This window comes from Harmonia axyridis, chromosome 3, assembly GCF_914767665.1.
Source record: "Harmonia axyridis chromosome 3, icHarAxyr1.1, whole genome shotgun sequence".
In the NCBI taxonomy this organism is placed as follows: Eukaryota; Metazoa; Arthropoda; class Insecta; order Coleoptera; family Coccinellidae; genus Harmonia; species Harmonia axyridis.
The window spans coordinates 38,483,981-38,499,467 of NC_059503.1; the positions used below are offsets into that span (position 1 = coordinate 38,483,981).

Here is a 15,487-nt window from a genome sequence, read left to right on the forward strand (position 1 = left end):
GTAAATTGTGGATTTGTTTACAAATTTGTAAAATGACAAAAAACAACGAAGAATAAAATAACCTGCACTCTCATCAATATAATTTCAGGTGCATGCCTCTTTGTCAATTTGGAAAAGCTTAGTAACTCTGAAAGGAATTAATTCAAATGAGATTTTGAATGTGAATACTAAAAATAAGGATTTAAAAACTGACTTTTTGACAATGGGAAGGATCATTAATGATTTATTCAAACGTTAATATTTGACTTATTGCAAATGGCACACCCTATATTTATTTTCTCATTTGATAGAGAATTTCATAATAATAACATTTAATAATAATAATAAACCTGAATTTTTGCGTCGGTAGGTGACAATGGATGAAACATGGCTCCATCATTTCACTCCGGAGTCTAATCGACAGTCAGCTGAGTGAACTGCACACGATGAACCTAATCCAAAGCGAAGAAAAACTCAACAGTCAGCTGGCAAGGTTATGGCATCAGTATTCTGGGATGCGCAAGGTATAATATTCATTGATAACCTCCAAAAATGACAGACCATCAACAGCGATTATTATATAGCGTTATTGGGTCATTTGAAGGATGAAATCCTTAAAAACAGCCCCATTTGAAAAAAAAGTGCTGTTTCATCGAGACAATGCGCCGTGTCACAAATCAATGGAAACAATGCCAAAATTGCATGAATTGGGCTTCGAATTGCTTCTGCATCCATCGTATTCGCCAGATCTGGCCCCCAGCGACTTTGTTCTGTTCTCAGATATCATAAGAATGCTCGCTGGAAATAAATTTAGCGTCAATGAAGAAGAAATCGCCGAAACTGAGGCCTATTTCAAAGCGAAAGACAAATCGTAATACAAAAGGTATCGAAGAGTTGGAAGATCGCTATAACCACTGTATTGCCTTCGAATGCAACTATGTTGAATAATGAAATCGAATTTTGCCAAAAAAATGTGTTTTACTATGGTACAGTTAGTAATCAATGAATCGTCCCATTTTGATGAGTAGAGTTCTAAATGATTGTCAAAAAATCAGTAGGTATTATTATCTCAAAAAAAAATTTGAAGCATATGAAACTTTGATTAAACTTGGGTTCTTTCATTCCAGGCAGTCTGAAAATTCAATATGTTCGATGAAAAAAAAACAAATGTTGAATCATTTACACCCTTTTTGGTATACCCTATGTATTTCCAAACAATTTGGGAAAGTAGCTAATGAATCCTATTGATGCTGGGTCGGAAAAAAATCGAGGCTTAAACGTAATAGAGCGTTGCGTAAATGGTTGAACATTCTGCATAATTTAACTGTCAACAGATAGATAAGGTGAACTTACCTAAGTTTCAAAATCCGAGAATAGCCAACTCACCTGAAAAAAAAATTGTATGAATATAGATGTAAAAAGATTTCTCATAAGAAAAAAAAATCAATCGATATAAAGCACCAGTCTAGGTGTCAAGTATTTGCATCTCGAAATAACCTTTTCGAAATATTACCCTCTTCGGTACTATTTACTATAGGATCTCCTCGAGATACGAAATAGATTTTCAGCTTTATAATCGGAAATGGAAAAATAAATCGCTATTCGCTAAGAATTATAGTTAAATCCTTCCCATTCTGCCTCCAGATAAAACCAAAGTGTTCTGAATTTCCAGTACCCAGAAAAATCGAATCCATTGTAGTCACACGAAAAAGATTCGATAATTTCTTCTGCGAGGATGTATATTCTCTAAAGGTTACTGAGGCGATTCTGTTGTCACGTTTTTTTATCGTTAGTTCTGTTAGTTCGCTTCAAAACCATACGTATGTTTATCTGGTTAAAAATTCATCCATTCGCTCGTCTCTCTAAAGTGACAATTCGATATTTACAGTTTTTCTTGCGCCGATTGTCATCATAATTAAAATAGTTCATATTCATCTGAGAAAATATTCTTTTTCATATATCTGAAACTGAAACCATAAGTGTTTTATATCATCATTAAAAAGACCAAGTTCAAATTGTGAGTGAATTCTTATTCGGAAAATTTTATCATGGTCTGAATTGGATCGGAAGTAATATTCTTATCCTTTCAACCCCTTTATCCCTAATAGGTATTACTTCTGAAGCATCATCTTCAACATCGAAGAGCACAATTGGAAACATTGAGGAGAAACATTAAAACAACTGTTTCTTGGTCTATTTAATTCCAATTTTAAATCATCATAATTTTCATTTCGTGAAAACGATTAGTGGTGAAAATTCGATCGCGGATTTTCAAGTACCTACCAAGCTTCAAAACACGCGTGTTTGGTAATATTTTTATTCCACCCTAAAAATTTGAACGGCTTCTTTGATTTTCAGAAAATTATCAATCAATTCTTTCATCTGATATAACCGTTATTACTCCTTTACGGGTGAGAGTCACAGTATTCGCAAGTGTATCTGTTTAGCTATCAGTTCAATAATTAGTACGCGTTATTCTACTCTAGAGGCAATCGATTTCTATCAGGTTTTAAATATTATTCATTTTAAAGAGTTCGTCATTGCGGAAAGTCCTTGCTCATAAATTTTTTTGGAATGAAAAAAAATTCTATGAATTTTTCATTGAAGAATAAAATATATGCATGATATAATTTTCCGAACAGACATTTGTTTTCATGGATTTTCCCATATAAATATTATTAAGTCTTGTCAAAGGCTGAAAATGTGGTTCTTGAAAAATTAAGCGATTTCAATAGTTATAGAAATTCATATGGTTTCCATTAAAAGAAACCCAAGTTCGTATTATAACTTTAAAACTAATTGCAATAAAAAATAAATGATTACATCAATAGATTCTTTCAAAAAAGTGCCTGTGGATGTTTTTGTTTTATGTTCATATCATCAATAATGAAGAACTTATGAGAATTTTTCATTTCAAGCCATTTTCCAAGCTTCTCTTATAGTTTGAAAACAGTTGAATTTAGGAGATTGCCGTATTCACCAAAATAATCCTTTCAAAAGTAGAACCCGAAAATGTTCCATTCATTTTTTTCTAGTTCAAAGGGATTCCTTGATCCACTCACTAGACAATGAATTTGGAACACCCGGTAAAAAGTGTTAGAACTAGTATCGGTCAGTGCCACATCGTTGAAGGAGCACAATTTGAATGCTTGACGTAAGTTTGTTTATTTTTACGGTTGAATGACGGTTTTTTTCCGTGAAAATTTCACAGTTCCTATATGTGTTATCCTTTCAAAAAAATTGTTATCTACGCTACCATTTTTTTTAACCGTAAAGTGCGCACCTTTTAATCAACAAAATAACATTGGGGTCGTTATTTGAAGGAAAAATTAACACATCACTCCGTAATTTTCATGTCATATGGTGGTTAATGAAAAACTAAAAAAAAAGCGTCCAGTGTTCTGATTGAAATCATTCAATAGCGGAGTTTTGATTTTTGTTGCTTATTTTATCCACACTCTGTATACATTCATGGGTAAAATTTTTTTCGGATGTTGGAATTTTCACTTTTAGAATGCAAATAGAAGCAATTGAATTTGAGTCTGCTATCGAGGATGTGTAATTTATTTTCATCAATAATTTACCAGGTAAGTCAAAATGCAGCTCTAATGAGACAAATTATAACTCAAAAATTCTTCCACTGAATAAAAAGCATTATTGACCAGCAGATCTTCTATACTTTTCAAGAACCCTCTTTCCGGTATATTCCTCACATCCTCTGGCAGTTTGTTTAACATCTTGATTCCCCAGTAGTTCGAGAAATTCTGTGTATATTTCCTCTTGTGTAGTGGTGTTATAAGGCCGTTCCTGTATCTGGTATCAAACGAGTGTCATGATCCATTCCGTTTCTTCTTTGATGAGTATATTTCAAACACTCCTATATATGAAGTGAAGGAAAGGTAAGTATTCCATACTTCACATATACTCGTCTTCGTCTACATGAGTTCCTTCCTCTGATCCCATACATAACGCGAATGCCCTTTTTTTGCAGGATGTGAACTCTGGAAGCCTCTGAAGCATTGCCCCTGAGTATGTGTATACATACACATACCTAGATTTATTTTTTGAGTAATTTTCGACATCTTTTATTTCTTGAAGATATATCGGGTGTCCCAAACTCGATGGCCTATTAGACGTTTCTGGAAAACTAATCATAATTTTGAGCTGAAAATTTGCATATTGGGGTTTGAGACAATGATCTTTCTCCCTAAAATATTTTCAGATCTCTACAACTTTCGGTTATACCGGAAACAGACTACTTCTTCCTTATTTCAAATGGCACACCCAGTATATTATTGCATCATCAGATAGCTTTTTTGATGGCAATTTCGGCAATATGCCATACCTTGGGTAAAAATTCGACGGTTCATGAGTTATTGGGATTCTTATGAAAAAAAAAGGTGGCGATGAGGACTCACATTTTTTTGAGTATTTCAGCAGAAAAAGCCTTTTTCGAAAAAAATTTGTTTTGTTTCGTTTACGCAAATACGTAGTATTATAAGACTGTTTTCGGTTTGGACCAAAAACGTACAGGGTGTTTATAAGAGGATCATGAACTTGGACAACTCAAATTCATCAAAACTCAAGATTTTCAAATTAGAACCTATATTTTTTATTATTTCAGTCGATTCTACGTACAAAAATAGTGGGGGTTACTTCAGCAAACCCTATACCTAAAATGAATACTTCAAGAGTTATCGGGGAAGAACTTCAAATGAAAAAAACCGCTATTTATAACTGTGGGAATAACTGTCTGTTACTTCCGTAAAACACAGAAAGAAAATGAAATTCGATGTTTGGATAACTAAATTCTACATTTCATGAATTTTAATTAATTTTTCGTTGGTATTATTGAGAAATCCATAAACCAATACAATTTTCAATTACGAATAATTCATTACAATTCTTGATATGTCAAATTTAGTTATGGAAACATCGAATTTTATTTTCTTTCTGTGTTTTACGGAAGTAACAGACAGTTATTCCCATAGTTATAAATAGCGGTTTTTCCTCATTTGAAGTTCTTCCCCGATAACTCTTGAAGTATTCATTTTAGGTATAGGGTTTGCTGAAGTAACCCCCACTATTTTTGTACGAAGAATCGACTGAAATAATAAAAAATATAGGTTCTAATTTGAAAATCTTGAGTTTTGATGAATTTGAGTTGTCCAAGTTCATGATCCTCTTATAAACACCCTGTACATTTTTGGTCCAAGCCGAAAACAGTCTTATAATACTATGTATTTGCGTAAACGAAACAAAACAAATTTTTTTCGAAAAAGACTTTTTCTGCTGAAATATTCAAAAAAATGTGAGTCCTCATCGCCACCTTTTTTTTCATAAGAATCCCAATAACTCATGAACCGTTGAATTTTTACCCAATGTATGGCATATTGCTGAAATTGCCATCAAAAAAGCTATCTAACGATGCAATAATATACTGGGTGTGTCATTCGAAATAAGGAAGTAGTAGTCTGTTTTCGGTATAACCGGAAGTTGTAGAGATCTGAAAATATTTTAGGGAGAAAGATCATTGTCTCAAATCTCAATATGCAAATTTTCAGCTCAAAATTATGATTAGTTTTCCAGAAACGTCTAATAGGCCATCGAGTTTGGGACACCCGATATATGCCATATTGCCACTTCCGAACTAGAACTCATTCGAGAATTGAAAGGAAACATAAGCAACGCATTTCAAAAACTTGGTTTCTTGTATAGCGGTTTCAGGGATTATCTGTTTGAGATACCTGTAGTGTAGATTTAACTGAATTAGGCTCATACTGAAATGAGAAATTGATTCAATTGAATGCCTTGAAATTGAAACTTTGCTTCTTGGTTGAAACCTGATGCTTATGACTATTTGAATACTAGAAGAAATATTGCTTTCATAGTGGATAAATGATGACTCTATAGTTTTTTAAAAATAATGTAGAGAAAGAATGTCTCTCTCTAAGTAAAAATACTTTTCGGTTCATGGAATCATCTTCAGCTCAAAGGAAAAACACAAATGTCCAATAGCACAACTGGGAATACCATTCACACCATTATTTTCAGTTCAGAAAAACAGACACAATAGATGATTAATCATCACGCTGAAAAGAACTCACTCAAAAAATTGAATAGCAATGATAAAAATCTGAACGTTGAACATTTCCAATTCCACATATCCCAAAAAAAAACCGAACGGTTTGAAATTCCAACCAAACCCCGAACTCTCTTCTATCAGATTCAAAACTTGCCAAATATCTGGCGAACAAAGTAGGTAAAGAAAACACGGAACTTTCCGGAGCAATAGCCACGAATAGGATTTCCATCGGTCTTAACTTTCCCAACTTTTACTCGTATTTGGTAAATTGCTTCAGTGTAAGATAATTCGGGTTTCTTAGGAAAATCATCCGCATCCCAAAGTCGGCACGTAGCCACCGACTTTTTAGGTATACTTTGGTTGATTCGACTCGATTTGTCAACTTGACGTGTGTGTGTATGTGACCGAACGTATTTTGGCTGGGTAATTTATGGCTGTTTGCGACAAGGGAGAGTATCGGTAGGATGGTGAGAAACTATGAGAAAGGTCACAGCTGACTGGAAACAGTTATAATTCCGAGGTGTCACCTCCTATTTAACGATTTATGAAATGGAGAAAGAAACAGTCCCTCAAAAACTGAGCGTATCGTATGATTGTGAATTTTACGAAAATAACGACTGTCTAAAAAAATTGTCAAATAAGAACCGTATATGTTCAAGAAAATTCAATCTTTGATACACTATTCAGTCTGGAAAAGCCAAATGGAATTAATTCATTATCTAGGATATTGTCCAAAATGAAAGAATACCTACTCAGGAGCTCTTGAATGACGATTTTGATAGGAAAAATTATTATATTATCAAATGATGGACATGTTGAATAACAATATTAGGGAAGATAAACTAATATCTCACAGAAGACAACAGTTTATGGCGGATGGCCAAAGCACTGCGCTCAGATAGAAAACCAACCCCACCGATTCACGCTGAAGAAATGGTATACAGTCCAGAAGAAAAGGCTGAAACTTTCGCAAATAATCTCGAAAGCCAATGCAGCTGTAGTTACAACTATGCAGATTTAGACAACATTAAAGACGTCAACCGCAAAGTGAGAAGAGACTTGAGAAAAGAATCAACGGAAGCTCAATAGATCAAGTCTCTGCTAAACCAATGTTTCGCAATTGCCGTGCTAACCGTCAAAATTGCCGCTACTGTTCAACCGAAAATCCTCACAGGATGACGTAATTCCCTCATCAGGTTAGTTTATGTAGGAAATGTTCTACAATATATCATAGGCCCCTTTTTCATCGACGGCAATTTGAATGGCGAAAATTATTCAGCAGTAATTCAACATTTGTAAAATTTATATCGTGATCAAGAAAATCCTATAGAATACGATATGATTCCAACAGGATGGAGCACCACCATAATACCAACGCAGTATTCATTTTCCTAGTTCGAGAAAACGATCCAATTATTTTGAAAGGTATAAAGTAGAGAATTGAAAAAAAACATTCACAAATACAATTTAGTTTTGAAATCGAAAACACCTGCTACCATAATTGCAATTATGAAATTGTTCTACACAAAATGTCCTTGCCAATATAGTTTCGTAGTTACGAATTTTTGAAACATTTTTTGGGACTGCAGAACGGCTTAGTGGATGTTATAATCTCGACACTTTTCTCGTCAATATTTTCATTTGTTTTTTCCACGAGAGAAGATATTTTACGGCAATAATAAATTAAAGGTAGTAAAATTAGCACCGTTTTTATCTCATAATGTTCTCACGGGAAATGAAATACTTCAAAATACTGAAGAATTAGTTGACCAAAAAGTGTGGATAGGTAGGCTCTTCCTTACGTGACTATCTTAGTTATTTTAAAATTACGCTAAATTTGCATATCGTAATTAGAAGTCTATGTAGGTATACTCCTGAAAGAACGAGACTGCATAATTTGGAATTCCACAAGGAAGTGAAATCTGCACTATTCATGGCTTGCTTTCCTCGTAGGAAAATAAAAGATCCGAAATCCTCAGTTCCAGAGCCAAAGAACTAATTCGCAATGCAGTGCCGGCTCGTCGAATGGAGCAACTGAGGCCGGGCCTCAGATGTAAAAATTAATAAAATGTGAATTTTTTGATAAATATAAAACGATTTTATCTAATTTCCAGTTCACCGCAGATAGAACGCCATGCTTGTAACCTCAGCATACCCGCTTTAGATGCACACGGCGGTAATAATACCAGAATTTTTTTACGGACTGAAGTGCATAAATCTGGGCTTGTAGGTTGAGCGCATCACCAAGATTGCGACTGTTCGATGCGTGTCATTCCTCGTGCAAACAGGAATTTCACAAAGTATTAGTGAGGATCCTCAATTTTATGAGGAACTGTCCAATAGACTTTATATATAAAATGTACAAAATGACAATTAATCATGTTTTGTATCTTAGTTTGTAATTTATTTGAGTAAATAAAGAATAAACAGCAATGTGTTTATCATTTTGGCCTCCTTATTTGTTACCTATTAATTTTTGTATCTGTACAGGTTGGGCAAATTTCGATGTTTTAGCACTACAACTTTTAAACCAGAGGTGATAGACAAAATCTGATACCCACTTCTCGATCTCTTTTTCTGAGAAACTATCAAGGGTAGTATTCATTTTTGGCCACCTTCTTTTGTTTTCGAGTTATAAGCGAAAATTGGAAAAATGGCGATATCGAAAAACATTCATATCTCCGTTTATATTGATGATAGAGCTCTGAAATTTAAACATTATACAGGCACTTTTTCACGTAGAATCCAGTGGCGTACTCGTCTTTTCGAAAGGGTTTTTAATTACGAAGCTATGACCCAAAGTTATGTTTTTTTAAATGGGAACACTATATTTCTATGGCATTTTTTGAAAGCTTAATTTTTCCTGATTTCAAAAATATATAACATTGTATAGTTTGTATCAATATAAATAATGGAAAATGGTCAAAAACTTTTCTCACCTAAGTGTCTCAATATTTCTATGGTTTCAAATGTTGATGAGCATAGAAAAATTCAGCATTGTATCATTGGATGAACTAAAAGAGAATTTTGTAGTTTGCTTGAACACAGTTTCAAATATTCATCTATTTAATTCGGTGCGAAGTATCGAGAAGAGGTGTCGACTGTGCATTGCTGCAGATGGTCAACGATTTGAACATCTTCTCTAAAAATTTTATACTCGTTCAAAGTTATTTCTGGTCAATTGTTATCACTATTAGGTTAAATATTATTTCTTGTTTGTTTCTTTCCTAATTAAATTGTTGATTTTAATCATATGTATGCCTTTATGTCATATGCTATTTGAAATTGATTGTGCGTATTCATTCTAGAGACCTATAGAAATAATTTATCAATGCATTCATCTCATTACAACTATCTCGATTGAAACAGTCGATGATGTGGATCTTTTCATTATTTCCGAAACCATTTTGGAAAGAAAAATTTATAAAATATATCTAAATCCGAATTTTGCCGAAATTAGTAAAAATCATATAAATAATCAGATTGACGGAAGGATACTGCTCTTGTTATAAGAAGCTATATTTTTCTGTGCTCATCAACATTTGAAACCATAGAAATATTGAGACACTTAGGTGAGAAAAGTTTTTGACCATTTTCCATTATTTATATTGATACAAACTATACGATGTTATATATTTTTGAAATCAGGAAAAATTAAGCTTTTGAAAAATGTCACAGAAATATAGTGTTCCCATTCAGAAAAACATAACTTTGGGTCATAGCTTCGTAATTAAAAACCCTTTTGAAAAGACGAGTACGCCACTGGATTCTACGTAAAAAAGTGCCTGTATAATGTTTAAATTTCTGAGCTCTATCATCAATATAAACGGAGATATGAATGTTTTTCGATATCGCCATTTTTCCAATTTTCGCTTATAACTCGAAAACAAAAGAAGGTGGCCAAAAATGAATACTACCCTTGATAGTTTCTCAGAAAGAGAGATCGAGAAGTGGGTATCAGATTTTGTCCATCACCTCTGGTTTAAAAGTTGTAGTGCTAAAACATCGAAATTTGCCCACCCTGTACATGATGTGTATGTATAATGAGGAAATTATTTAATGTTTTTTAACTTTTCATTTCACTCCAAAAAAGCACCAAACGTTATTTTTGTTGTTTCATAAATACAAAATATTATGTTTTTCAATTGTGATAATTTGTTCTTGAAAATAAATAGTTTTAAAGTATTTTTTGATGGTTTTAGTAGGGTTATTGGCGATGACCTCCATATAAAAGGTCAACGCTTCAAGGAATAATAATTTAGAAGTCGAAGCACTAAGGCTAAAGGTGGCGTGGAATTTATTTATTCTTCGGGCCTTACCTGTCTCGAATGTCACGATCCGCCACTGTTACATTGCCACCGTTTGCATTTTTTCTTTATTGAATACACGCTCCGACAAGGCTATGTCATTAGCGTTCATGATTCATTAAATTATGACATTATAATATTACAGTAAGATACTAACTAAACGATTATATTTCAAAATTGACGTCTCTGATGAATTTCAGGGTATTCTGCACTTGAGGGTTATTAATATTGAGGGCGTCTTCTATCTTCGAAGGAACATCATGGGTTCATTTTTGATATGTAAGCCTGGACACTGGTCCAAAATATACTCAACTGAGAGATGGGCATTGCAAAAGGTGCATTTGGGTGCGTCTTCTTTATTAAAAATATAAGAATGTGTTGTTATGGTGTGTCCGATTCGTTATCTCCGTAGTGTAACGTAGTGAAACTTGTAACTATTACAAATTTCGAAGAGTGGTTTTGGATGGTTGGCTCTATCTGTCTGAGCTTAGAGAGTGTTGTCTGTCATTCTGTGTTCCACTCGTTTTTGACGGTTCTTTTGTAGAAGCTTTTAAGGCCGTAACTAGTTATTTGATTCACGTATCAAGTATCCGAATATCTAGCGTCGTTTGCCTCTCGATCAGATTTTTCATTGCCAGGTATTCCCATATCTTCATTTGTTTTGATTTTATTTTAGACATTTGATTATAACAGTGAATAGAAAGAACTACTGCAGCTAATCTAGCTTACAAATCGTGCTGACTCAAATCATGTGACCATTCAACTATTCCCCAATGTCCCAATTGGTATTCTTCTTCCAATCTGGACAATAAAACAGCTTTTTCCACACTTACAAATCGATCAACACATGCTAATGTTATAATAATTTAACTGATTTAAGTGTATCTACTGCATAAACAAAAACATAGACGGACTCCAAATTATAAGATAGTAAATGTCTGTTACTATTTTCCTTATCTTTTTGAGAAACTTCTGGACCATCCATCTGATGGAATCCATAACAGGATAGCATTTTTTCTTTATTGGACATTTGTTTGGACACCGTTGAAGGTCTTAATGGACATCCTTTTCTGATGGAATCAAGTCAAAAAGATGAAAGAAATGTCAATATAAATTTGATATTTGTGAGTTATCCTGGATTTATACAACGAAGAGTCATAGTAGAGCAGTCTGTAAATATAAAATTCCTAATTCCTTACATTTTCACTAATTGAATTTCTTAAATAATTGTGCTGATAATGATTGCGAGCATTGATTGTGCTACTTTGCACAATAAGAACTGTTAGTACTTGAATATACAGCATTCCTATCAATATGTTTGGAGGTTAAAATCATTTGCTTAGTATTGTGGTGTCTTATTTTCAAATGGATCTACGATAAGTATTAATGTTTTCATCTTTTTTTCGTATGAAATCCGGAGTCAAGAAAAAACTCCCAGAAATCAAGAATGGTATTACAATAGATAAAGATGAACTGAAAGACATTGTAAAGGGTGTTGTTTTTTTTAGAGCTATAGAACTTTAAATTGTAATAAAACAACGATGGATTATTCGATTGACATGAATTTTATTTATCCGCAAGATATTCTTGTGGCATAACATTTTAAGTATGATTTCTGGCATATGCCAGCCACGGCTGACTCGGATTTAGTCTAACCTGGACGTCCAATTTTCGATGACTTTTTCCAACATTTGTGTCCGCATATCGGCAATAACACAGCGAATGTTGTCTTCCAAATGGTCAAGGGTTTGTGGCTTATCCGCATAGACCAATGACTTTACATAGCCCCACAGCATGTAGTCTAGCGGTGTTAAATCACAAGATCTTGGAGGCCAATTCACAGGTCCAAAACGTGAAATTAGGCGGTCACCAAACGGGTCTTTCAATAAATCGATTGTGGCACGAGCTGTGTGACATGTTGCGCCGTCTTGTTGGAACCACAGCTCCTTGACATCATGGTTGTTCAATACAGAAATGAAAAAGTTAGTGATCATGGCTCTATACCGATCACCATTGACTGTAACGTTCTGGCCTTCATCGTTTTTGAAGAAGTACAGACCAATGATTCCACCAGCCTCCACCAGCCCATAAAGTGCACCAAACAGTCAGTTTTTCTGGATGTAACAGTGTTTCGACATATACTTCAGGATTAGCTTCACTCCAAATGCGGCAGTTTTGTTTGTTGACGTAGCCATTCAACCAGAAGTGCGCTTCATCGCTAAACAAAATAAAATGGACGTAGTGCGCGATACGTATTCCGCACAGAACCATTATTTTCGAATTAAAATTGCACTATTTGCAAGCGTTGTTCAGGCGTGAGTCTATTCATGATGAATTGCCAAACCAAACTGAGAATAAATCACTTGACAGCTGTTGAATCGGTCGCCATCTTGAACAGTAATGCCAACTTAAAGTTATATACCTCGAAAAAAAACACCCGTTATATGATTTGATCAGAACTATCAGAGATCCAGGAAAACCTCATACTTTAGAGGATCTGAATGTTGTATGAAGAAGGAATTGAGGTAAAAGGAACATCTGATCATGTATGCATAGTACGTATTGAATTTAACCCTACAGTACCTCATTGCTCTTTAGTCACACTCATAGGATTATGCATCAGAGTAAAACTGGAAAGAAATGATCCTTTCAAGCTTGATATTTATATTAAGGAAGGAGCGCATACCACTGAAGAATGGAGAATCCTAGATTGAAAGAAATGGTAGAGAATTATATCAAATAAGAAGACTGACACATATAGTATTATGAAAATTGTTAAAGCATAGATATCTTTATATATTTAAAAGTATTTTTTTCTGAAAATTTAAAACTTTGGTATTAGGTACACGTTGTTACAGTCCCATTTGTTATACGAGTAGTACATCAACAATAAAGCAAACATACCTGCACCATCTGCCTGCTCCAGTTTGAAACGATTCAACTTCTGTGTAAGTTCTTAGACCCTCAATGCCATTATGCTTCCACCAAAATGCGTTTATACGCCACAAACTGGTGGGAGGTAATCCGAAGTTCAGCTTGAAATCTGATCTTTTCATGTCTGTTCATTTGTTGAATCAATATATGCTAAATTACTATGTGCTACGTGCACAAATATTGAACGAACAAGCTTATCCGGAAACACCTGATAAGCTTGTGTGCACGTAGCACATAATAATTTTGTATATTGATTTGAATAATTTCATCAAGTTCCGAGGTTATGGTCTATAATATTGGAATAATCATGGAATTATGATGATGGGCGACATGTCAGTATTATTTCTTTATCAATTCTTTCTTATTTTTGCTTACTACTTTGGGAAGCCCTTTCAATATATTTTTAATTGTATTCAGCATGTCACACAGTGACAAAATATGAGATATAGTTCATGTATCAAAAAGAACTGATGAATGGGAGCAAGCATTAAAAAAATTCTATAACTAGGTGATAGTTAAGGATATTTTTTGGTAGGTAATTCATCATCATCATTTATTCACCATCAATCTAATATACATGGCAGGACAAAAATAGATATATGAAAAAAGTGTCAACATATAATAGTACAAGAGGTAGCTAGCGTAAATTTTTACTAGGAATTCTATACCGGATGAATTTAATTTTGGTAGTAGTTCAATACTCAAGCATAAGCAAAGTTTGCGTCAACTGCCGCACAGTGGAAGGTGATTCCTGTTTTAGTCATTTCATGTCACGCCAAAATTAATGATTTCAGACATTTCCTACTGAAAAATAATAATCAGCGGTTTTGAAAGCGGTGGGTTATGTCAGTCGTGTATACGTACAGTGTGGAAAAGCCAAATGGGAGAATTCATTATTACATATTCATGAAAAATCCCCAAATCTATCAATTTCAAATTGTCATTCTTCTTCGTAAAAATATGAACCGTACCTCGGACATCCCCAAATTTTTCGAATAGAAAATTGTGATAGATCGTTCAAAGGGTATCGTCATTCTTCATTCAGAAATGGTATAATTTTCATGTTCATTGCGAAATAAAGAATGAAAAAAATATCTCGTCATTCTTTATTCAGAAATGGTATAATTTTCATGTTTATTGCACAATTTAAAATAGAAAAAAAAAGTGGTTAGTGAAATTAGGTATAATATCAAAAACTAAAATGTAATTATTAATGTTAGATATATTTCAGATAAAATTATCGTTCCGAAGATTTAATTCGCTATAATAAAGAATGTAAAATATAAAATTCTAAACCTCTCTCATGAGTCATTCCATGAAAAAAATTTCCGTGATCAGGCTGCTCTGCTGGTCAAGAATGGTTATCCTGGTAATTTAATATATAAGATTTTTTATTCGTCTATTAGTGCAGGTGATTCTCGATCATCCAGTGATGTTGATCAAACGACATATTATTGCAAATTAATCTATATACTGGAATGCTCTCAGCAATTGGCAAGAATAATGAGCAATCTCTCAAACAAAATAGTTTTTTATTATAATAAAACTGTGGGCAAATTGTTCAGTCGACTAAAGGATGGCAATCCTTTGATGAGACATTCTAATTTAGTGTACAAAATAGATTGTTCAGATTGTGCTGGCAGTTACATAAGCCAAACAAAACAGTATATAGGGTCGAGGTTGAAACAACATGAGAGAGATTGCAAAAATCGTAGTGAAGCAACATCATTATCACAGCATGCAAAAATTAATGACCACTCCTTTGATTTTAATAATGTAAAAATTTTAAATAAAGAAAAGAATTGGTTTAAACGAACATTTAAAGAAATGGTTTTTATCAAGCGAATAAAAGATTCTGTGAATACACGCACCGATATTGGTAGTTTGAGTTCGGTGTATTTTAACTTAATTAATAAGGTTAATGTAGATAGTTTTATTGCGCGGTAGTTCGTGTTTCCTTTTGAATCGGGTGTTTGGTATGTCTCACACATTTTAATGCAGTCTGTCTTGCCTGATACCTTAGTCTATACTTATACGTCTTATATGATGTGGTTTTTATGCTATCCTGATAATGCCATTTTATTGTATGGACATTTATTTGATGATTTCGATGTATTCGAATGATTTATAACCGTTATTCATAGGGTGAGATCGCTTTTTCTTGTAATCTTATTGTTTCCTT

At 33.7% G+C, this 15,487-nt stretch overlaps 1 protein-coding gene and 1 long non-coding RNA gene across 2 annotated transcripts in view; both read right to left on the reverse strand.

The window, feature by feature from the left end:
- LOC123674976 (TWiK family of potassium channels protein 7-like) overlaps positions 1-15,487 on the reverse strand; it is a 621,245-nt gene that overhangs the window by 173,082 nt on the left and 432,676 nt on the right. The gene's annotated exons all lie outside the window — the stretch shown is intronic.
- LOC123674980 overlaps positions 1-15,487 on the reverse strand; it is an 18,518-nt gene continuing 3,031 nt past the window's right edge. Inside the window, exons 2-3 of the long non-coding RNA XR_006746729.1 lie at positions 1,333-1,365; positions 1-127 (exon numbers count right to left, since the gene is read on the reverse strand). This is a non-coding gene — a long non-coding RNA (uncharacterized LOC123674980). The remainder of the gene's footprint in view (positions 128-1,332; positions 1,366-15,487) is intronic.